Source organism: Mustelus asterias, chromosome 15 (genome assembly GCF_964213995.1).
Source record: "Mustelus asterias chromosome 15, sMusAst1.hap1.1, whole genome shotgun sequence".
In the NCBI taxonomy this organism is placed as follows: domain Eukaryota; kingdom Metazoa; phylum Chordata; class Chondrichthyes; order Carcharhiniformes; family Triakidae; genus Mustelus; species Mustelus asterias.
The window spans coordinates 97,063,971-97,089,850 of record NC_135815.1 but is presented as its reverse complement, the minus strand read 5'-3'; the positions used below and the strand labels follow the sequence as shown (position 1 = coordinate 97,089,850).

The following is a 25,880-nucleotide window of genomic DNA, read 5'->3' as shown; positions in this document are numbered from 1 at the left end:
TCGCAGGTGGACCGGTGTCCCTCGAGTTTAGTTCAGATGTACATCATGGCCCGGATGGTGGAAAATTTAGAAACCAAAAACATGTTTACTCTGCAGCTGGAACATCCCAGAGCTGTGCACCGAGACCCTGTGTGAACACACAATGCAACTGCTAACGCTTCTTCATATTTTCATTATAAAAGCCCATTACAATCCTCGCTGGAAAGGCTGGATTCAACTGTGAATGAAAAAGTAATCACAGGAGTTGGCTGTCGCCCAGTTAACCGCAAGCTATCAACTGGGCAAGCAGTCTAAAATAATTGTCTAATTAAAGACAAGGTTTTTTATCTTCGCAGCCCTGCACAAACCTGAGAACACAGGAGAAATAGCTTACGTCTTTCACAGCTTTGTCACAAAGAGGCAATGAGTCCAAAAAAAGGGTTTCCTTTTTACATGATTTCTCTCGTTACGTTTTGCAGACAAGATAGATTCAAATAATTAAGCAGACGCTAAATATGCTGCAAATCTGAAATTACACACAAAACGCTGGAAATATTCAGCAGCAACTGGGTGGCACAGTGGTAAGCACTGCTGCCTCACAGCATCAGGGACCCGGGTTCAATTCCCAGCTTAGGTCACTGTCCGTGCGGAGCCTGCATGTTCTCCCCGTGTCTGCGTGGGTTTTCTCAGGGTGCTCCGGTTTCCTCCCACAGTCCGAACGATGTGCTGGTTAGGGTGCACTGACCGTGCTAAATTCTCCCTCAGTGTACCCGAACAGGCACCGGAGTGTGGCGACTGGGGGATTTTCACAGTAACTTCATTGCAGTGTTAACGTAAGCCTACTTGTGACAATAATGAATGAAGTTAAAACTTAAACTGAGGAGGGAGAAACCGGAGTTAGTGGGCTGTATTTCTCAGTGGACCTGGGGCTCCTGGAGCCCACCCGTGTCCGTCAGTGCTCCCGCCAGCACACCCTCCAGGAGGCAGTCTCCTAATTGACCACCCAGTTAGTGGCTTCCCCATTGGAGTGTGAACAGCGGGGTCAGGCTTGGAGTGACTCACACCGCCTTGAGGTTTAGCGCCCCCCCGCCCCACTGATCCGATCCGTGCGCAGAAATGATAAACCAAAGAGGTGCAACGCTGGTACCGCCATCAGGACGGGGAAGGGGGGGCAATGGTGGTGGGGGCACCTCCCCACTGGATTACTCATGGCTGGGGCTATGGCATCTCAGACCCTAACCCTGTCATTAAGGAATGGGGCCGCTGGCTGCAATCGGGTTGCCCACTGTGATCAAATATCAGAGAATCCTGCAGTACAGAAGGGGACCATTCGGCCCATCGAGTCTGTACCGACAACAATCCTACCCAGGCCCTATCCCTGAAACCCTCATTTACCCTGCTAATCCCCCTGACACTAGGGGGCAGTTTAGCATGGCCAATCCACCTAACCCGCACATCTTTGGACTGTGGGAGGAAACCGGAGCACCCGGAGGAAACCCACGCAGACACGGGGAGAATGTGCAGATTCCGCACAGACAGTGACCCGAGGCTGGAATTGAACCCGGGTCCCTGCCGCTGTGAGGCAGCAGTGCTAACCACTGTGCCACCGCCCAATGATCTTGCAAGCAAACTGGAAAAAGTCTGGGATCAGTAACCAGAGTAAAAAGTCTCACAACACCAGGTTAAAGTCCAACAGGTTTATTTGGTAGCAAATACCATAAGCTTTCGGAGCACTGCTCCTTCGACGAAGGAGCAGCGCTCCGAAAGCTTATGGTATTTGCTACCAAATAAACCTGTTGGACTTTAACCTGGTGTTGTGAGACTTCTTACTGTGCTTACCCCAGTCCAACGCCGGCATCTCCACATCAGTAACCAGTGCAGAGAGACAGGAGAAGGGGAGGGGACGGGGCAGGAAGGAAGGAGCAAAAGGCAAGGTCTGCGATAGGGCGGAAAGCAGGAACGATAGAAGAAGGCAAAAAATGGACAAATAAAGAAACAAAGATGGACCTGGACGAGGTGTGAGTGGCAGCAGCAAAAACATTCCCAACATCTGCGGTCTCTTAAAAGAAAGGGAGCAGTGGTTATAACCTGGAATCAAAGCAGAAAGTGTTGGAAATACTCAGGCGAGCGGGCAGCATCTGTGGAGGGAGAAGCAGAGTTAACATTTCTGGTCAACGTTCGTCAGAGCTGGAACAAGTTGGAGACTGGACCTATCTCGCAAGTTGTTTTAAACAATAAATTAGCCGTCCCTTCATTCCAGATGAGCATTTTTGCTTCGAGAAAGGATGGGGGGGCGGGGAAGGTGCAGGGAGGCAAGTGGGGGGAAGTGAGGTGGGGGCGGAGGGAGGCGAGTGGGGGGAAGCGAGGTGGGGGGGGGGGAGGCGAGATGGGGAGGCGAGGGGGGGGGGAGCGAGATGCAGGGAGGCAAGGCGGAGGGGTGGGGGAGGAGAGATGGGGGGGGGCAAAGTGGGGGGAGCAAGGTGGGGGGGGGGGCAATTCAGCAGCATCCCCCCCCCCACCCACCACCTGTCACGGTACCCCTGCCCCTTGCCCTCTGGGTGGAATTCAAGTGAGTGGAGACCAGGGCATTGGATGTGTTGGGCACCTTTGCCCATCAACCCTCTGGAAATGTACCCCCACCCCGCTCAGATTCTTTGCTCCGAATGATTTCAAACCAGACCTCCATTCGCCAGGGCTCGAAACGGATTCCAGGCGCTACATAAATGCACACTTATTGTTATTATATTGGCAGTATTAAGTGCCACCAGTCACTGCGGTGTCTGCTTTGGAAGCGAGCAGTCGATGAACTGAACCCAAACGTTGTTTTGCCTGAGGCATATCTATTTTCCGAGACATTAGTAGATTTTGCTGGCATGTTACAGAGTGGATGGCGGGGAACTACACATGGCGCGAGTGTCCCGGGCCTGATGCACAGATGCATTGGAAAAGCACAAATCCAACAGGACATGTTTGTACCTCGGTATTTTGGCCTCAGCCATCTGGTTTTCTTTCCCACGTATTGCAAAAAGCCTGAGGCTAAACAATTTCCTGAAAGAGTAATGCTGTCACAGTGCAGCAAGTAGACTGGCTTTGTAATTAGCACCGCTTTTAGCATGTGTAAACCCAAGTGCAATTCTCGGAAATATCAAACTGCCTTCCCAGATTTTAACAGATATTTTACACACGTTTTAAATACACTGCCTGTGGCAGCGTAGCAGGAGTGCTTGGAACATCGACAGGCTGCCCCCCTCCAGCTCTATCATCTGACAAGGCGGTGCCAGAAAATTCCACAAGGGTACTCATTACACCCAGCTCCACCTCACCACCACGGGTGGCACAGTGGTTAGCACAGCTGCCTCACAGCCAGGGACCCGGGTTCGATTCCCGGCTTGGGTCACTGTCTGGGCGGAGTCTGCACGTTCTCCCAATGTGGGTTTCCTCCGAATGCTCCGGTTTCCTCCCACAGTCCAAAAGACGTACCGGTTAGGGTGCATTGGCCATGCTAAATTCTCCCTCAGTGTACCCAAACAGGCATTGGAGTGTGGCGACTAGGAGTTTATCACAGTAACTTCATTGCAGTGTTAATGTAAACTTACTTGTGCCACTAATAAATAAAGTAAATAAATGAACCTTCTACATCCCAGAGGAAAAAAGTCCCAGTCTATCCAGCCTCTCCTTATAACTCAATCCATCAAGTCCCAGTAGCATCCTAGTAAATCTTTTCTGAACTCTTCCTAGTTTAATAATACCCTTTCTATAATAGGGGGACCAGAACTGTACACAGTATTCCAAGTATGGCCTTACCAATGTCTTGTACAACTTCAACAAGACATCCTAGATCCCTTCAAACCTCCACTGTCTCATAATGATCAGACTGCTTGCCTGACATAGAGTCATAGAGGTTTACAACATGGAAACAGGCCCTTCGGCCCAACTTGTCCATGCCGCCCTTTTTTTTAAAACACCAAAGCTAGTCCCAATTGCCCACATTTGGCCCATATCCCTCTATACCCATCGTACCCATGCAACTGTCTAAATGCTTTTTAAAAGACAAAATTGTACCCGCCTCTACTACCACTTCTGGCAGCTCGTTCCAGACACTCACCACCATCTGTGTGAAAAAATTGCCCCTCTGGACCCTTTTGTATCTCTCCCCTCTCACCTTAAAGCTATGCCTTCTAGTTTTAGACTCCCCTACCTTTGGTAAAAGATATTGACTATCTGGCTGATCTGTGCCCCTCATTATTTTATAGACCTCTGTAAGATCACCCCTCAGACTTCTACGCTCTAGAGAAAAAAGTCCCAGTCTATCCAGCCTCTCCTTATAACTCAATCCACTAAGTCCCGGTAACATCCTAGTAAATCTTTTCTGCACTCTTTCTAGTTTAATAATATCCTTTCTATAATAGGGTGACCAGAACTGTACACAGTATTCCAAGTATTGCCTTACCAATGTCTTGTACAACTACAAGACATCCCAACTCCTATATTCAATTGTTCTGACCAATGAAACCAAGCATGCTGAATGCCTTCTTCACTACTCTGTCCACTTGTGACTCCACTTTCAAGGAGCAATGAACCTGTACCCCTAGATCTCTTTGTTCTCTAACTCTCCCCAACGCCCTACCATTAACTGAGTAAGTCCTGCCCTGGTTCAATCTAGCAAAATGCATCACCTCGCATTTATCTAAATTAAACTTCATCTGCCATTCATCAGCCCACTGGCCCAATTGATCAAGATCCTGTTGCAATCCGAGATAAGTCTCACCAATCTTGGTGTCATCTGCAAACTGACCATGCCTCCTATATTCTCATCCAAATCATTAATATAAATGACAAATAACAGTGGACCCAGCACTGATCCCTGAGGCACACCGCTGGTCACAGGTCTCCAGTTTGAAAAACAATTCTCTACAACCACCCTCTGACTTCTGTCAAGAAGCCAATTTTGTAACCATTTAGATACCTCACCCTGTATCCCGTGAGATTTAACCTTATGCAATAACCTACCATGTGGTACCTTGTCAAAGGCCTTGCTAAAGTCCATGTAGACAACATCAACTGCACTGCCCTCATCTACCTTCTTGGTTACCCCTTCAAAAAATGCAATCAAATTTGTGAGACATGATTTTCCACTCACAAAGCCATGCTGACTGTCCCTAATCAGTACTTGCATCTCTTAATGCCTGTCAATCCTGTCTCTCAAAATACCTTCCAACAATTTACCCACCACAGATGTGAGGCTCACTGGTCTGTAGTTTCCAGGCTTTTCCCTGCAGCCCTTTTTAAACAAAAGCACAACATTTGCCACCCTCCAATCTTCAAGGCACCTCACCTGTGACTAACGATAATTCAAATATCTTTGCTAGGGGAACCACAATTTCCTCCCTAGCCTCCCACAATGTCCTGCGATACACTTCATCAGGTCCCGGGGATATATCTACCTTGATGCGCTTTAAGACTTCCTGCATCTCCTTCTCTGTAATATGTACACTCCTCAAGACATCACTATTTATTTCCCCAAGTTCCCTCACATCCATGCTTTACTCAACAGTAAATACTGATGAGAAATATTCATTTAGGATCTCACCCATCTCTTGTGGATCCGTACATAGATGACCTTGTTGATCCTTAAGAGGCCCTACTCTCTCTCTTGTTATGTATTTGTAGAAGCTCTTTGGATTCTCCTTTGCCTCATCTGCCAAAACAATTTCGTGTCCGCTTTTTGCCCTCCTGATTTCTCTCTTAACTCTACTCCTACACTCCCTATACTCTTCAAGGGATTCACTTGATCCCAGCTGCCTACGCATGTCATGTGCCTCCTTCTTCTTCTTGACCAGGGCCTCAATATCCCATCCAGGGTTCCCTACACTCTTTCCCTTCACTCTAAGAAGAATGAACCCAATACTGTGTTGGGTGCTCATAAATTTCTTCCAACTAAGTATTAGAAAAATCAAAGCCATTGTCGGCATGGTGACACAGTGGTTGGCACTGCTGCTAACCAGAGCACCTGGGAACCGGGTTCGATTCCCAACTTGGGTCACTGTCTGTGTGGAGTCTGCACATTCTCCCCCGTGTCTGTGTGGGTTTCCTCCGGGTGCTCCGGTTTCCTCCCACAGTCCGAAAGATGTACTGGTTAGGGTGCATTGGCCATGCTAAATTCTCCCTCAGTGTATCCGAACAGGCGCCGGAGTGTGGCAACTAGGGGATTTTCACAGTGGCTTCATTGCAGTGTTAATGTCGGCCTACTTGTGACACTAATAAATAAACTTTAAACTTACAACTTAACCTGTCTTCTGTCCCTAACCTCTGATTCTATCCCACTCCCTGGTAAATGGATAAAAGCAAATGACTGCGAATGATGGAATCTGAAACCAAAAGAGAAATTGCTGGAGAATCTCAGCAGGTCTGGCAGCATCTGTAAGGAGAGAAAAGAGCTGACGTTTTGAGTCCAGATGACCCTTTGGAAAGGGTCATCCGGATTCGAAACGTCAGCTCTTTTCTCTCCTCACAGATGCTGCCAGACCCGCTGAGATTTTCCAGCCTTTTTTTTTTAATACCCTGGTAAATGTTTGGGGTTGAACCAAACTATACACAACCTCAGTGTCATACTTGATGCCGAGGTGAGATTCTAACCTCACATCTGCACCGTCCCCTCCAAGACCGTCTCGGCTGCTCCTGCCTCAGTTGAACATTCATTAATATCTTTGCTACCTCGCGGGTTCACCAGTCCAATGCCCTCCTGGTCGGCTTCCCATCCTGTGTAAGCCTGAGGTTAGCCACAACTCTGCTGCCCACGTCCTTACTCGCGTCAAGTCCCATTCACCCATTACCCCGTGTTCATTGAGCTATATCGGCCGCGCTAGCAAACCTCTCAACCTGCTTTTCAAATCCCTCCCTATCTCTCTCATCTCCTTCATAGAATCCCTACAGTGCAGAAGCAGGCCATTTGTCTGCACCCAACTCTCTAACAGAGCATCTTACCCAGGCCCATCCCCCACCCTATCCCCGTAGCCCTAATATTTACTCTGCTAATCCCCCTTAACCTACACATCTTGGGACACTAAGGAGCAATTTAGCACAGCCAATCTACCCAACCTGCACATCTTTGGACTGTGGGAGGAAACCAGAGCACCCGGAGGAAACCCACACAGACACGGGGAGAATGTGCAAACTCTGCACAGACAGTGACCCAAACCGGGAATCGAACCCAGGTCCTTAGAGCTGAGGCAACAGTGCTAACCACTGTGCTGCCTTCAGCCCTAAAATTTTGCACTCCTCTGATTCTGGCCTCTTGAACATTGCCTATTTTAATCACTCCTACCATTGGTGGCCTCATCTTCAGTTGCCTGGGTCCCAAGCTCCTGAATTCACTCCGTAAACCCCCCTCCAGCCTCTTCCTTTAAGATGCACCTTAGAGTCTACCTCTTTGACTGAACTTAAAGTCATAATTTCTCATATCCCGTTAAATGGCTGGGAGAACCATTTTGTTTGATAAAAGTCTTGTGAAGCATCTTGTGACATTTTGGGACCTTAAAGGCATTACATAATGTTGCTGTGGAAGCACGGTGTTGGCTCAGAGTAACTTTTGCCCTGGACCTAACGTCATCTGTATTCAATAAGCAGCAGGAGCTGGATGCAAGAAGATGGGAAACGTGCTTCACACTCCAATCGCAAGTCACCTTTCACCTCAGTAACAGAGTCAGAGCCAGCCACTTAAGCAGATTACGATATTAACTCACTAAGGAAATTTGGCATGTCAGCTACGACTCTCGCCAACTTTTACAGATGCACCATAGAAAGCATTCTTTCCGGATGTATCGCAGCTTGGTATGGCTCCTGCTCTGCCCAAGACCGCAAGAAATTACAAAGAGTCATGAATGAAGCCCAGTCCATCACGCAAACCAGCCTCCCATCCATTGACTCTGTCTACACTTCCCGCTGCCTCGGCAAAGCAGCCAGCATAATCAAGGACCCCACGCACCCCGGACATTCTCTCTTCCGCCTTCTTCCGTCGGGAAAAAGATACAAAAGTCTGGGGTCATGTACCGACCGACTCAAGAATAGCTCCTTCCCTGCTGCTGTCAGACTTTTGAATGAACCTACCTTGCACTAAGTTGATCTTTCTCTACACCCTTGCTGTGACTGTAACACTACATTCTGCACTCTCTCCTTTCCTTTTCTATGAACGGTATGCCTTGTCTGTATAGCGCGCGAGAAACAATACTTTTCACTCTATGTTAATACATGTGACAATAATAAATCAAATCAAATCAAATCAAATCACTCAGTCAACACATCTTTCAACATGACTGATAACGTTCACTCACTCAAAACCAGAAACGAGAGTTCGAGGCGAGAAATCAGCCTGTGTGTCCAGGTTGTACAACTCATTTGTATGAAGATGACACTCTACAATTGCGTTAGAGCCTGGAGAGGAATCGACAGAGCTCATTTCACTGATCACTGTGGAAATGCAGTCGGATGTGCTGTGCCAATGGAATTATTTAAGAGATCGAGTGATGGGAAGTAATTAATGTTGCACAGTAAAATGACACACATTCCTGGCACAAGCACCTTGTGTGATTGCCTACCCCCCCCCCATCCACTGTCCAATATCACCTTCAATCAGCGTGGCCAATCCGCCAAACCCCCACATCTTTGGAGCGTGGGAGGAAACCGAGGCACCCGGAGGAAACCCACGCAGACACGAGGAGAATGTGCAAACTCCGCACAGACAGTGACCCAAGCCGGGAATCGAACCCAGGTCCCTGGCACTGTCAGCAATCACCTAACTCACTGGGCTGCACTCACTCTCCCAGAAGGCTGGAGAATAGGAGGGGTGACACTGCTGCCTCACAGCGCCAGGGACCCTAGTTCAATTCTGGCCTCGGGTCACTGTCTGTGTGGAGTTTGCACGTTCTCCCTGCGTCTGCGTGGGTTTCCTGCGAGTGCTCCAGTTTCCTCCCACAGTCCAGAGGTCAAAATCTTCAGATATGGCCGAGAGCTTCAGGTTTCTAGCTGTCCAGATCATCAACAAGCTGTCCTGGTCCCTCCTATGCCGACACTATGGTTAAGAAAGCCCACCAACATATCTACTTTCTCAGAAGACTAAGGAAATTTGGCATGTCAGCTACAACTCTCACCAACTTTTACAGATGCACCATAGAAAGCATTCTTTCTGGTTGTATCACAGCTTGGTCTGGGCTCCTGCTCTGACCAAGACCGCAAGGAACTACAAAAGGTTGTGAATGTAGCCCAATCCATCATGCAAACCAGCCTCCCATCCATTGACTCTGTCTACACTTCCCATTGCATCAGCAAAGCAGCCAGCATAATCAAGGACCCCACGCACCCCGGACATTCTCTCTTCCACCTTCTTCCGTTGGGAAAAAGATACAAAAGTCTGAGGTCACGTGCCAACTGACTGAAGAACAGCTTCTTCCCTGCTGTCATCAGACTTTTGAATGGACCTACCTTGAATTAAGTTGATCTTAATCTACACCCTAGCTATGACTGTAACACTACATTCTGCACTCTCTCCTTTCCTTCTCTATGAACGGTATGCTTTGTCTATATAGCACGCAAGAAACAATACTTTGCACTGTATACTAATACATGTAACAATAATAAATCAAATCAAATCAAAGAAGTGTAGGTTAGGTGGATTGGCCATGCTAAATTGTCCCTTAGTGTCCAAAGATGTGTAGGTTAGGTGGATTGGCCATGCTAAATTCTTCCTTAGTGTCTAAAGATATGTAGGTTAGGTGGATTGGCCATGCTAAATTGCCCCATAGTGTCCAAAGATGTATGGGTTAGCTGGATTGGCCATGCTAAATTCTTCCTTAGTGTCCAAAGCTATGTAGGTTAGGTGGATTGGCCATGCTAAATTGCCCCATAGTGTCCAAAGATGTGTGGGTTAAGGGAATTAGCGGGGTAAACGTTTGGGGTTACGGGGATTGGGCCTGGGTATGATGCACAATCAGAGGGTCGGTGCAGACTCGATGGGCCGAATGTCCTCCTTCTGCGCTGTAGGAATTCCATTCTATTCTGTGATCCTAATTTAAAAATCGCGTGGCCTGCAAGATGGGACTGCATTCACAAAAAACACCTTTGAGGAACACCTGTACACGCTTATACGGAATCACATCCCCACAATGCAGTTGTGGGAGGGCGTCTTGCCAAGGCTGTGACAGATTTGGCTGATTGCAGGGAAATCCTGGGCTCTGTGTACGTCGCTACGCTGCTAACGTCTGCACCGTTAGTAACATTGCACAATGCAGCACGGAATTCCTTTGTCCTCTAAATAAAATAATGAGAACCTGCAAGAGGATTAATTATGGGGCAAGGACACAATCGTAGGGTTAGGATGGCATCCTGAACAGGAAGAATGCATCGGAACTCAGTAGATTAAGTCATTGAAAGCCCATGATTGGATTACTTTAAAGCTCACTCGCTCGTATATTGGATCTCATCAGACTATAGCTTTGTGTAGCATTAGTTGGTTTAATCATTCTCCTGATGCATTTTCAATTGCTGCCACTCTCTACGAATTATAAACCTGTTAATCAGTATAAATTTGTCAACTTTCCTCACATTCTATTCTTGTCTGATGTCCTGATGAGTGCAAGAAGAAAAGCTTTGACAAAAAACGTTGTTTTCTGGTCAGACCTCATTTGGAGTATTGTGAGCAGTTTTGGGCCCCGTATCTAAGGAAGGATGTGCTGGCCTTGGAAAGGGTCCAGAGGAGGTTCACAAGAATGATACCTGGAATTAAGAGCTTGTCGTATGAGGAACGGTTGAGGACTCTGGGTCTGTACTGGTTGGAGTTTAGAAGGATGAGGGGAGATCTTATTGAAACTTACAGGATACTGCGAGGCCTGGATAGAGTTGACGTGGAGAGGATGTTTCCACTAGTAGGAAAATCTAGAACCAGAGGGCACAACCTCAGGCTGAAGGGACAATCCTTTAAAATAGAGATGAGGAGGAATTTCTTCAGCCAGAGTGTGGTGAATCTGTGGAACTCTTTGCTGCAGAAGGCTGTGGAGGCCGGGTCATTGAGTGTCTTTAAGACAGAGATATATAGCTCCTTGATTAAGAAGGGGATCAGGGGTTATGGGGAAAAGGTAGGGGAACGGGGATGAGAAAAATATCAGCCATGATTGAATGGCAGAGCAGATTCGATGGGCCGAGTGGCCTAATTCTACTCCTATGTCTTATGGTTATTTTCAGCAATAACCTTGTTTGTTAGGATTTTCCAATTGAATCATAGAATCTGTACAATGTACAAGAGGTCATTCGGCCCATCGAGTCTGCACCGACTCTCCGACAGAGTTTCTTACCCAGGCCCTCTCCCCCCGCCCTATCACTGGAACCCCACACATTTAGCACGACTAATCTAATCCATCTAACCTACACATTTTGGGACACTGAGGGAGAATTTAGCACGGCTAATGCACTAATCGAGCCTGTACCGACCACAGTCCCACCCAGGCCCTATCCTCATAACCCCACATATTTACCCTGTTAATCCCCCTGACACTAAGGGGCAATTTACCATGACCAATCAACCTAACCAACACGTCTTTGGACTGTGGGAGGAAACCGGAGCACCCGGAGGGAACCCACGCAGACATGGGGAGAACGTGCAAACTCCGCACAGACAGTGACCCAAGCCGGGAATCGAACCCGGGTCCCTGGAGCTGTGAGGCAGCAACTGTGCCACCGTGCTTTGTCAAAACCTTGCTCAATTTTCACTTCACAGAGGTTAAAATATGCTTGGTTCTTTTAACGGTTACATCTTAACTCCTGCATCTCCATTTTGTGATCGTGCTTTGTTTAGTGTTTGTTTTGCAAAAGCTGTCTTGCGTCAAGTGGCTTTTGGGTCATAGACATTCAAAGTTTTAGTGGTATCCACTTCCTAAAACGTTGCTACAATCTATTCTAACCAAATCTTAATTATACTGTTGATTCCAAAGTCGGTGCTGCTTATACATTTCTAAAGACAGATTCGAGTTAAATACTAAAACTGGGACCTTTGGAGGAAATGAATTCCCATGAGATCTATTTAAACCTGAATAAGGAATTAAAAATTACTATATACCGTTTGGTTGTTAGATATATAGATAATATGCACAGATACTCCCTTATTATTTTCTTAGTGAATTCCTCAAAAATTTAACAAAATTTTAAAAAATTCATTTGTGGGACATGGGCGTCGCTGGCTGGCTCATCCTTAGTTGCCCTTGGAGGCCAGCTGAGAGTCAACCACATTGCTGTGGCTCTGGAGTCACATATAGGCCAGACCGGGTAAGGACGGCAGATTTCCTTCCCTAAAGAACAATAGTGAACCAGATGGGTTTTTCCAACAATCAACAATGGTTTCATGGTCATCAGTAGATTCTTAATTCCACATTTTTTTTTATTGAATTCAAATTCCACCATCTGCCGTGGCGGGATTTGAACCCGGGTCCCCAGAACATTAGCTGAGTTTCTGAATTAATAACCTGGTGATAATACCACTAGGCCATCGCCTCCCCATATAAATTAGCCAGACACAATTTATCCTCAACATTCTGATTCTCTCTGACCAACTCATATCTGTTCAAGTCCTCAATCACTCTGTTCCTAATGGCAGATACTGACAGCTTCCCCGCAACTGATGGGAATCCTGTAGCTGTTTTCTGGGCGGCACGGTGGCACAGTGGGTTAGCACAGCTGCCTCACGGCGCCAGGGATCCAGGTTCGATTCCAGCCTTGGGTCACTGTCTGTATGGAGTTTGCACGTTCTCCCCGTGTCTGCGTGGGTTTCCTCCGGGTGCTCCGGTTTCCTTCCACAGTCTGAAAGACGTGCTGGTTCGGGTGCGTTGGCCGTGCTAAATTCTCCCTCAGTGGACCCGAACAGGCGCTGGAGTGTGGCGACTCGGGGATTTTCATAGTAACTTCATTGCAGTGTTAATGTAAGCCTATTTGTGACACTAATAAGTAAATAAATAAAACTGGGGTTTCTCTCTCCCTCCCAGCTTAAACAGTGCCACACCTTCAACAAATTTCACACTGAATTTCCAGTGATACGTGCAATTCCAATGCCTTTGAGAAATGTGGTTCGACTTTCAGAAGACACGGGTACAGTTTCAAACAACTCACTATCCAATGTATTGTAGCAGGGGTAGCGACGAGCGGCACCTTAAGTGTCCCAACTTCGGATATGGGGCATTCCCTGCGGAGCACAAGGTCCCTGCCAGTGGATGACGTCAGCTGGGGGCATTTGGCCAACCATGGGGTCTCCTCCTCAGGACAGCAGGCGAGGTCCTTGGCAAGCTGGGGGTGTCACGCGTGGTCTCGATGAGGCACAACTGTGCGGTGGAATCCCGTCTGAGTGCACCCCTGCTCGGATGGAATTTCACACCGGCCCCAAGCCCAGACGCCACAACCCAGGGGCTGGAGCCCACAGCCTGGATCACCTCACAGGAGTGCCCTCCGTGCCCTTGCCACTAAAAGGAAGGGTTTCCTGTGTGGGCTGCTGCTGCACACCTTCCACCTCCGTGCCCTCGCCTATTGCCCTAACATGCCTTGGCGTGCCTTGTTGCCATCCAGCGACGGAGGTCCCCAGGGGAGGTCCCACTGTGGGGGGATGGGGGGACCCTGCCCCTTAACATTGGGGGCCTGGAGTGGAGGGTGTTGCAAGCAGCAGTGCCATACAACTGTAAATTGCACTGGTGCACGGGCACCCGAGAAACCCGCCCTTTTTGCAATCTGGTGGAGTCCATGGACCACGTTTACATCAGGTGTTTTAGATTACACTCAAGAATGGCTTCTTCCCTGCTGTCATTAGCCTTATGAATGGTTCTATCATATATTAAGTTGATCTTTCTCTACACCCTAGCTATGACTGTAACACTACATTCTGCACTCTCTCCTTTCCTTCTCCCCTATGTACTAAAGAACAGAACACAGTACAACACAGGAACAGGCCCTTTGGCCCTCCAAGTCTGCGCCGATCACATAGAACACTACAGCGCAGTACAGGCCCTTCGGCCCTCAATGTTTGTCCTATCTAAACCAACCCTCATATCATTCTATTCCCTGTTTGTTCATATGCCTATCCAGATAAGTCTTAAATGTGGCTAACGTATCTGCCTCAACCACCTCACTTGGCAGTGCATTCCAGGCCCCCACCACCCTCTGTGTAAAAAACCTCCCCCACACATCTCCACTGAACCTTTCCCCCCTTACCTTGAACTTGTGCCCCCTTGTAATTGTCATTTCTGCCCTGGGAAAAAGCTTCCAACTGTTCACCTTATCTATACCTCTCATAATTTAATAAACTTCTATCAGGTCACTACTCAACCTCCGTCTTTCCAGGAAGAACAATCCCAGTTTATTCAATCTCTCCTCATGGCTAATACCCTCCATACCAGGCAACATCCTGGTAAACCTTTTCTGTACTCCCTCCAAAGCCTCCACGTCCTTCTGGCAGTGTGGTGACCAGAATTGGAAACAGTATTCCCACCAACATACTCTATGAACGGTATGCTTTGTCGGTATAGCGCGCAAGAAACAATACTTTTCACAGTATCCCAATACATGTGACAATAATAAATCAAATCAAGATTTGATACCCATGGAATAAAGTTGTTCTGTAATCTCCATGTGCTTGAATCCCCCTGTTACATTTCACACCCTCTGTTATCCCCACCCTCTCAGTCAATGTTACTAACTGCTAGGTGTAGCAAGCCATCGTCCGTCAGAATCTTTAGCTTGTACACATTCTAATTCTATCCATACTATATAATTAAAGTTTATTCATTAGTGTCACAAGTAGGCTTACATTAACACTGCAATGAAGTTACTGTGAAAATCCCCTAGTCGCCACACTCCGGCGCCTGTTCGGGTACACTGAGGGAGAATGTAGCACGGCCAATGCACCCTAACCAGCACGTCTCTCGGACTGTGGGAGGAAACCGGAACACCCGGAGGAAACCCACGCAGACACGGGGAGAACGTGCAAACTCCACGCAGACAGTGACCCAAGCTGAGAATCGAACCCGAGTCCCGAGCACTGTGAGGCAGTAATGCTAACCACTGTGCCACCCCATTCAAGTCTGTATTTAAAATGAGACCTTATAACTGTACGCTACACTGCGAACAAAGGACTGGAGTATGACGGCAGAGTATGAGGTGAAAACTGTACTTGCCAATTGGCTCCTGATCCTTTGTCTCCCACAAGTATTACTGCGTGGTACTTATTTGCAACTGAACTAAAAACAGGAAGTCCCTAAAATAGCTGGAAAGCACATTGCCAGGCCCCTTACAGGGGCCCCCCGCGTACTGTGGTTACAGAGTCCAACAAAAAAACACATCCAGCTCTGGAGCCTGTCTGTAAAAGTCCGCACAATGGATTCGACAGAAGGACTTGCCCTGACTGTGAATGAACAAAAAAAAGACCAAACTGGAGCAGCCTTGGACAGTGTGAAATAACTCTGCTGCAAACTGACTGTGTTTTAGTTTGTGAGTTTAGGGTGATTTTTGTCTGACAGTTCGGTTCTAGCTGTTGCCGGGTGCTGTGATTACATGGTGACATATATTACACTACATATCCAAACAGGCGCCAGAGTGTGGCGACTAGGGGATTTTCATAGTAACTTCATTGCGGTGTTAATGTAAGCCTACTTATGACACAAATAAATAAACTTAAGCTTAAACAAAGCTCAACCGGCTAGTAAGGATCATTACAAGGAGGACCTCTTTGTTACTTAATTTCTCTGGGAAAATATTGTTTTGAGGTTTCTCGCTCTATATCCCTCCCCTCCCCTACATCCCTCCCCTCCATCCCTCCCCTCCCCTCCCCCACATCCCTCCCCTCCATCCCTCCCCTCCCCTCCCCCACATCCCTCCCCTCCCCCACATCCCACCCCTCCCCCACATCCCAACCCTCCCCCACATCCCTCACCCCCTCCCCCACATCCCTCACCACCTCCCCCACATCCCTCACCACCTCCCCCACATCACTCCCCTCCCCCACATCCCTCCCCTCCCCCACATCCCACCCCTCCCCCACATCCCTCCCCCACATCCCTCCCCTCCGCTCCCGCACATCCCTCCCCTCCCCTCCCCCACATCCCTCCCCTCCCCCACATCCCTCCCCTCCCCCACATCCCTCCCCTCCCCTCCCCCACATCCCTCCCCTCCCCTCCCCCACATCCCTCCCCTCCCCCACATCCCTCCCCTCCCCCACATCCCTCCCCTCCCCCACATCCCTCCCCTCCCCTCCCCCACATCCCTCCCCTCCCCCACATCCCTCCCCTCCCCCACATCCCTCCCCTCCCCCACATCCCCCCCTCCCCTCCCCCACATCCCTCCCCTCCCCCCCCCACATCCCTCCCCCACATCCCTCCCCTCCCCCCCCACATCCCTCCCCTCCCCCCCCCACATCCCTCCCCTCCCCTACATCCCTCCCCTCCCCTACATCCCTCCCCTACATCCCTCCCCTCCCCTACATCCCTCCCCTACATCCCTCCCCTCCCCTACATCCCTCCCCTACATCCCTCCCCTCCCCTACATCCCTCCCCTACATCCCTCCCCTCCCCCACATCCCTCCCCTCCCCCACATCCCTCCCCTCCCCCACATCCCTCCCCTCCCCCACATCCCTCCCCTCCCCCACATCCCTCCCCTCCCCCACATCCCTCCCCTCCCCCACATCCCTCCCCTCCCCCACATCCCTCTCCTCCCCCACATCCCTCTCCTCCCCCACATCCCACCCCTCCCCCACATCCCTCCCCTCCCCCACATCCCTCCCCTCCCCCACATCCCTCCCCTCCCCCACATCCCTCTCCTCCCCCACATCCCTCTCCTCCCCCACATCCCACCCCTCCCCCACATCCCTCCCCCGCATCCCTCCCCCACATTGCACCCCTCCCCCACATCCCTCCCCCACATCCCACCCCTCCCCCACATCCCTCCCCTCCCCCACATCCCTCCCCCACATCCCTCCCCCGCATCCCTCCCCCGCATCCCACCCCTCCCCCACATCCCACCCCTCCCCCACATCCCACCCCCACATCCCTCCCCCACATCCCACCCCTCCCCCACATCCCATCCCTCCCCCACATCCCACCCCTCCCCCACATCCCACCCCTCCCCCACATCCCTCCCCCACATCCCACCCCTCCCCCACATCCCACCCCTCCCCCACATCCCTCCCCCACATCCCACCCCCACATCCCACCCCTCCCCCACATCCCTCCCCCACATCCCTCCCCCACATCCCACCCCCACATCCCACCCCTCCCCCACATCCCACCCCTCCCCCACATCCCACCCCTCCCCCACATCCCTCCCCCACATCCCACCCCCCCCCCACATCCCTCCCCCACATCCCACCCCCACATCCCACCCCTCCCCCACATCCCTCCCCCACATCCCACCCCCACATCCCACCCCTCCCCCACATCCCTCCCCCACATCCCTCCCCCACATCCCACCCCTCCCCCACATCCCTCCCCCACATCCCTCCCCTCCCCCACATCCCTCCCCTCCCCCACATCCCTCCCCTCCCCTACATCCCACCCATCCCCCACATCCCACCCATCCCCCACATCCCTCCCCTCCCCCACATCAATATTTTTGCTCCCCTCCCTTTCTCTGAAGGTTCTAAATTCTAGGGGTCTTCACTGGACTCCACCTTTGCAATATCCCCATTCCTCACACATAAAATGTAAAAGATTTTAAAGTTTATTTATTATTGTCAAAGTAGGCTTACATTAACACTGCAATGAAGTTACTGTGAAAATCCCCCAGTCGCCACACTCCGGTGCCTGTTCGGATACACTGAGGGAGAATTTAGAATGGCCAATGCACCTAACCAGCATGTCTTTCGAACTGTGGGAGGAAACCAAAGCACCCGGAGGAAACCCACGCAGACACGGGGAGAATGTGCAAACTCCACACAGACAGTGACCCAAGCTGGGAATCGAACCCGGGTCCTTGGCGCTGTGAGGCAGCAGTGCTAACCACTGGGCCACCGTGCTACCCCCAATAAGCATAAGCATAGACTATAGGTGTCCAAATTTGATCCTGTCCACAATATATATTTACAGAGAACCAAAGCTCTTCACAATCATCTTTTTTTCCCCAATCCCTGCCAAGAAATCACCAAATTTATGGAGCATGAATTTTCATTGAACCACTGCTCTGTTAATTTAGTGCACTCTCTCGTTTCCTTCTCTATGAACGGTATGCTTTGTCTGTATAGCACACAAGAAACAATACTTTTCACTGTATGTTAATACATGTGACAATAATAAATCAAATCAAATCAAATCACTACAATGACTTGCATTTATATAGCGTCTTTGACATGGTTAAATGTCCCAAGGCGTTTCAAAGACGACATTTGACACTGGGTCACATAACCCGGGTTCGATTCCCGGCTTGGGTCACTGTCTGTGTGGAGTTTGCACATTCTCACCATGTCTGCGAGGGTTTCCTCTGGGTGCTCCGGTTTCCTCCCACAGTCCGAAAGATGTGGGGGTTAGGTGCATTGACCCGAACAGGTGCTGGAGTGTGGCGGATTTTCACAGTAACTTCATTGCAGTGTTAATGTAAGCCTACTTGTGACCAACAAATAAACTTAACTTATTGAATCTGTCTCCACCAACCCTTTCAGCCAATGCATTCTCAATCACAACAACTCGCTGTGAAAAGATAATTCTCCTCATTTGGCCTCTTGTTCCTTTACCAATGACCTTCAATCCGTGTTGTCTGAAAACCATTTCTCCTTATTTCCTCTTTTCCGAAACCCCTCGTACTTTTGAACAGCGCCATCAAATCTTCTCTGAACCTTCTGTGTTCGAAGGAGAGCGACCTCGTCTCTCTACACAAACCCTAGTATCATTCGAACAATTCTCCCCATCGCCTAGGGTTGCCAACTGTGATGAAATGTATTCCTGGAGATTTCATCACATGACTTGTCCCCAGGCTCCAGCCATCAGTCAGCCAACCCATCCTTGTGACGCACTGCCTTCCTACGCCAACTGGAAAGTAAAAAGACTCATTGCCCTATTGGATGATGATTGACTGTCAGCACAGCCAATCCACCCTAACCCGCGCATTTATGGAATATGGGAGGAAACCGGAACACCCGGAGGAAACCCACGCAGACACGGGGAGAACATGCAGACTCCACACAGACAGTGACCCGAGGCCGGAATCAAACCCGGGGCTGTGAGGCAGCAGTGCTAACCACTGCGCAACCATGGCGAGGGGTAGATGATGGCCTAGTGGGATTATTGCCAGACTATTAATCCAGAAACTCAGCTAATGTTCTGGGGACCCGGGTTCGAATCCCGCCATTGCAGATGGTGGAATTTGAATTCAATAAAAAAAAAAAAATCGGGAATTAAGAATCTACTGATGACCATGAAACCATTGTCGCAAAAACCCATCTCGTTCATTAATGTTCTTTAGGGAAAGAAATCTGCCGTCCTCGCCCGGTCTGGCCTACATGTGACTCCAGAGCCACAGCAATGTGGTTGACTCTCAACTGCCCTCGGGCAACTAGGGATGGGCAATAAATGCTGGCCAGCCAGCGATGCCCATGTCCCACAAATGAATTTTAAAAAACAGCTTTATTGCCCATTTTCAATATACCTGGTAAAAAGAAATGTTCAAAGAAAATGATGACGAAAGCCAATCTTTTTAAAATGCCCGATGGTTTTTCTCAGGAGTCGCACTCGGCAGTGTCCTTGAGACTGATCTTCAATTCCAGGAAACTCCAGGCCAATCGTAGCAGATCTGTAGTCCCTCGAAGGCCCAGGCATTGCTCCAACTGAGGCTTAACCCCAGTATTTATAAGTGCTTAGCCTAACTTCAGTTAGTTTTGTATCCTAGATCTTTGTTTACAAAGCTATAAATCTCATCAGCTTTTTTAAGCAGTCTGATCCAACGTCAACCGTATCCTTCCACTCACTGGAAGCCAGACCATAGGAGCGGGCGGCACAGTGGTTAGCACTGCTGCCTCACAGCTCCAGGGACCTGGGTTCGATTCCCGGTCTCAGGTCACTGTTTTTGTGGAGTTTGCACATTCTCCCCCATGTCTGCATGGGTTTCTTGCGGGTGCTCCAGTTTCCTCCACAGTCCAAAGATGTGCAGGTTAGGTGCATTGGCCGTGCGAGATTGTCCCTTAGTGTTCCGGGATGCGTAGGTTAGAGGGGTAAATATGTGGGGTTACAGGGATAAGGCCTAGGTGGGATTGTGGATGGTGTAGGCTCGATGGGCGAAAAGGTCTCCTGCAGTGTAGGGTTTCTATGATTCTATTCTATGAGATCCGGATGGTACAGATGAGCATGAGCTCGGAAAAATATGTACTTGCTTGGAAAAACCTATCTTTGATGCAGTTCAAGCTCTCAGAGGTGCTACAAGAACTCACAATCCATAGACTTCTCCTCATGCTCTGCCAAGCACAGCATTCAAAGAGCGTCCTACCAAGATATTACCAACACATCTCCTGTCCTATCAGAGGCCCAAACATCCTCACCCACTCCTACACAAACATGCCTACCGCTCTATCGTCCGCCCACACCTTGGCAAATCAGACCACACAAGGCCGTGCTCCTGCTCCCGGCTTACAAGCAAAAACTGAAGCGGGAAAATCCGATAAAGAAAGTCGTGCAATGTTGGTCTGAGGAATTGGGTGATCTCCTCTGAGTCAGTGGACTGGTCAGTATTTAAGAACTCAGCAACCAACCTGAATGAGTACACCACGACATCAGTAAGTGTGTAGAAGACAGTGTGCCAAAGAAGTAAATCCGTGTGTTTCCCATCTGGAAACTATGGATGAACAGGGATACCCACTGTTTACCCAGGTGTCAGGTGTTCAAGTCAGGTGACCTTGGCCTGTACAAAAAATCCAGATGCAATCTACAGAGCCCCATCAGAGATGCCAAAAGACAGTACCGGAACAAGCTAGAGTCCCAGGCTAGCCACACAGACACCCACTGATTATGACAAGGTGTACTCGACATAATAGGCTCAAGGTGAAGGTATGTAGAATCGCCGGCAACAATGCATCCCCTCCCCAATAAGCTCAACGCATTCTATATCCATTTTGAGCAAGAGATTAGCGAGAGGACATCATCCGCCCCAGAGGCCTTGGCTGAACCGGTATCCAAGGTCACCATTGCAGACGTCAGATCGGCCTTCTTGAAAATTAACCTGCGGAAAGCAACTGGCCTGGAAGGGGTACCCGGATGTGCACTCAGATCCTGCGTTGACCAGCTGGTGGGAGTATTCGAAGACATCTTTAACCTCTCCTTATACCAACCTGAGATCCCCACCTGCTTCAAGAAGGCAACCATCATCCCTGTACAAAAGAAAAGCCAGGCAGCGGGCATTAATGACTACGGCCCGGTGGCTCTGACATCCATCATTATGAAGTGCTTTGAAAGGTTAATCATGGCACACATTAACTCCAGTCTCCCAGATTGCCTGGATCCACGACAGTTCATCTGCCGCCACAACAGGTCCACAGCAGACGCCATCTCCCTGGTTCTACCCTGAAACACCTAGATAACAATGACACCTATGTCAAACTCCTATTTATCGATTACAGCTCAGCCTTCAACACCATTATCCCAACAAAACACATCTCCAAATTCCGTGGCCTGGGGCTCAGCTCCTCCCTCTGCGACTGGATCCTAGACTTCCTAACCCACAGACCGCAATCAGTAAGGATAGGCAACAACACCTCCTCCACGATCATTCTCAACACCGGTGCCCCACAAGACTGTGTCCTCAGCCCCCTACTATACTCCTTATACACCTATGACTGTGTAGCTAAATTCTGCTACAACTCAATTTTCAAGTTTGCTGATGACATCACTGTAGTGGGTCAGATCTCAAACAATGACAAGACAGAGTACAGGAATGAGATAGAGAATCTGGTGAACTGGTGCAGTGACAATAATCTCTCCCTCAATGTCAGTAAAATGGAGATAGTCATTGACTTCAGGAAGCGTAGTGGAGAATATGCCCCTGTCTACATCAACGGGGACCAAGTAGAACGGATCGAGAGCTTCAAGTTTTTAGGTGTCCAGATCACCAACAATCTGTCCTGGTCATGCCGACACTATAGTTAAGAAAGCCCACCAACACCTCTACTTTCTCAGAAGACTAAGGAAATTTGGCATGTCAGCTATGACTCTCACCAACTTTTACAGATGCCCCATAGAAAGCATCCTTCCCGGATGTATCACAGCTTGGTATGGTTCCTGCTCTGACCAAGATCGCAAGAAACTACAAAGGGTCATGAATGTAGCCCAATCCATCATGCAAACCAGCCTCCCATCCATTGACTCTGTCTACACTTCCCGCTGCCTCGGCAAAGTAGCCGGCATAATTAAAGACCCCACGCACCCCCGGACATTCTCTCTTCCACCTTCTTCTGTCAGGAAAAGGATACAAAAGTCTGAGGCCACGTACCAACCGACTCAAGAACAGCTTCTTCCCTGCTGCCATCAGACTTTTGAATGTACTTACCTTGTATTAAGTTCATCTTTCTCTACGGCCGAAAATACTTTATTCAACCTCGACAGTGGCTGTTTATCAATTTAGCCAACAATGTTAATGATGTCTGAAAGTTAAATACTAAAGGCTGATTAAAGGCCCCGAAACACATTAGGTGCATTGGCCATGCTAAATTCTCCCTCAGTGTATCTGAACAGGCGCCAGAGTGTGGCGACTAGGGGATTTTGACAGTAACTTCATTGCAGTGTTAATGTAAACCTATCTGTGACAATAATAAATAAACGTAAACATATAAACATAAACATCATTGTAAATTAGCCCAAGTCAAATCAAACTCATGCTTGCCAACCAATCAGCAAGCTTTTCTCTTGTAGTATAGATTGTCGTGATGTTTTGAAATTTGGCATTCTTGTGTTTGTCCTGATGAGTGCCAGTTGGAAAATTTCAGTGACACGTCTCAGCAATATCCATCTTATAAACATGGTTGCGGCATAGTAGGAGTTGCACACAACCTAACTGACGATTTATAAAATCGTCAAATTAAACTAAGATGCTGCAATGCCTCAAATTCACTTTAGACGGGCAAAACACCGTTTCCGGATAGAAGTTCACTGCGACCCAACTTTCTCCAATCTAACTTTGCCCGAAGTTAATCATTCTCGCCTTCCCCCTCCCACTCCATGAAGCCAAATTTATCAGGACCCCTAATACTGGTCAGGAAGAGTGGGGCTGGTTGAAAAACAAGCTGGCATTGCGTTCTACAGCCTCTGTTTGTTATCTGCAGTCAAACAGCTTTCTCCTGTGACTGAGAGAGAGAAAGAGAGAGACAGGGAGTTGTGGAACAGCAAGCAGTCCCAACAACTGAACGCCGTAGGGTGTTCCTGGAGCTCTAAACTGTTGGGGAACACTCAGATCGGGGCAAAACAGGAGGATGGGGGCGGGGGGGGGGGGGGGGGGGGGAGACTGGGAATTAAACAGCATTGGGCGGCACGGCGGCACAGTGGTTAGCACTGCTGCCTCACAGCGCCAGGGACTTGGGTTTGATTCCTGTCTTGGGTGACTGTCTGTGTGCACATTCTCCCCGTGTCTGCGTGGGTTTCCTCCGGGTGCTCCGATTTTCCTCCCACATTCTGAAAGACGTGCTGGTTAGGCGCATTGACCCGGAGTGTGGCGGCTAGGGGAATTCCACAGTAACTTCATTGCAGTGTTAATGTAAGCCTTAATCGTGACCAATAAATAAACTTTAACTTTACTTTTAAACAGGGGAGGGGGCTGGGGGAATTAAACAGGAAAATTTTGGCACACTGTTGTGGGACAATTAAATTTTTAAAAAGCTCGATTAAGTAGCAACACGAGCAACTCTCCTTCACAAAAGAAAACTTTCTCTGTTATCCTCCCTCTCTCCCCCACCCTCCCAGCGAGAAACTGCACCGTCTAATTTCCAAACAAAGATACAGCGAAGTGTAATTGACAGAGGGTGAATTTCACCCTCCTGACTTGTTTCCCCTTCCTCCCCACTCCACAGTGTAAGCCTGCAGTGGATCCTGAACCCCAGGGAGGAGACCACCACACCCCCCCTCCCTGTCCCTGTCCCTGTCCCTCCCCATTCTGCCCCACCAGCCGCTGCTAACCCCCCCTCCCCCCCCCCCCTCTTTCTTTTGTGGGGAGAATCACTGACCTGTTCGGATGTCGATTCGGATTGCAGCGGTGGGATAAAGAGGCAGCGGGACTCTCCAATGTTTCCACCACTACCCACCGCCCACCCCCCCAAGTAATTGCACCCCCAGGAGCTGGGGGAGAGGGGGGGGTGCCTCTCAAAAATCGCAGCGTCCAGTCGCGATTACCAGCATCCTGAAGATGGGAAGGGTGGGGATAAAAACTGGGAAGAGCTTTCCGAGAGAGGGTGGAGAGACAGACAGGCAGAGACACCTCCCATTGACTCAGGGCTGGAGCGCCTCTTGCTAGTAAGCCGACCAGAAGGGACGTGATGTCTGCTGTTGTGTGTGGACTGGACATCTCTCTGCAGTATCCCCCCCTACCGCTCTCCCTCTCTGAATTAGTAACCAGAACACTCAACAACGTCTCTCCCTGAAATCTCCAGTCAAATATGTTATACATTCAGCCAGTGCCTGTGTATCTCAGCAATGCAGTGCTCCTACATCGCCTGTCTCAAAGTGAGTTTGCCCCAGTCTCACCACTCAGCCCAAAGGAAAAGCACACAACACCAAAAAAAAATGAATTTATAAAATTAAACGGTGGCACAGTGGTTAGCACTGCTGCCTCACAGCGCCAGGGACCCGGGTTTGATTCCCGGCTTGGGTCATTCTCTGTGCGGAGTCTGCACGTTCTCCCCCGTGTTTGTGTGGGTTTCCTCTGGTTTCCTCCCACAGTCTGAAAGATGTGCTGGTTAGGTGCATTGGCCGTGCTAAATTGCCCCTTAGTGTCCCAGGATGTGTAGGTTCGAGGGATTAGCAGGGTAAATACGTGGGGTTACGGGGATAGGGCCTGGGTGGGATTGTGGTTGGTGCAGACTCGATGGGCCGAATGGCCTCCTTCTGCACTGTTGAGATTCTATGATTTCTATGAAATAATAACCAGAGTTTCCATTGTTTTTTTTCTTTGCTAAGTGCAATCGGACTGAATTTGGCCAATACAGCGCTGTGGTGAACCACTGTAATATTGTCTGTTTATGGGATATGCCTGGACACGCCCCTGCTGCCTCAGTCCGGGGCTCCGCCCTTTTCTGGGTATAAAGGTGACTGCTCTCCGCCCCTTTTGCCTCAGTTCGGATTAGCTATCGTTTCGGGTGTGCTCCAGTTCTTTTGTTAATAACCTATTATTTCACAACAACGAGTCTTTGCGTAATCAATGGTGCATCAAGCGCAATGCATCGCAGTTACATTTATTTATTAGTGTCACAAGTAGGCTTACATTAACACTGCAATGAAGTTACTGTGAAAATCCCCTGGTCGCCACACTCCGGCACCTGTTCGGGTACACTGGGGGAGAATTTAGCACGGCCAATGCACCCTAACCAGCATGTCTTTCGGACTGTGGGAGGAAACCAGAGCACTCGGAAGAAACCCACACAGACACGGGGAGAATGTGCAGACTCCACACAGACAGTGACCCCAGCCGGCAATCGAACCCAGGTCCCTGGCACTGTGAAGCAGCAACGCTAACCACTGTGCCACCATGCCGCAGAAGATGTTTTGAATTATTGTTTGGTGTTTTCTCCCAATCCTTCAGTTTTTGTGACTCAATTTACTGATGATCCACAATAAACAAAAGGATTAACTCAGAGGGTTAGTTTATTTCACATCAAAAACCCAGGGGTGAGTGTTAGCAACTTTCCGCTCTTCACATACACACACAC

The 25,880-nt window shown here is 49.3% G+C and overlaps 1 protein-coding gene across 1 annotated transcript in view; it reads right to left on the bottom strand.

The window, feature by feature from the left end:
* LOC144504661 (BTB/POZ domain-containing protein 3) overlaps positions 1 to 24,299 on the bottom strand; it is a 61,880-nt gene extending 37,581 nt beyond the window's left edge. Inside the window, exon 1 of the mRNA XM_078230356.1 lies at positions 24,183 to 24,299. The gene's annotated coding sequence lies outside the window, so the exon portion shown is untranslated. The remainder of the gene's footprint in view (positions 1 to 24,182) is intronic.
* Positions 24,300 to 25,880: the final 1,581 nt, after the last annotated feature.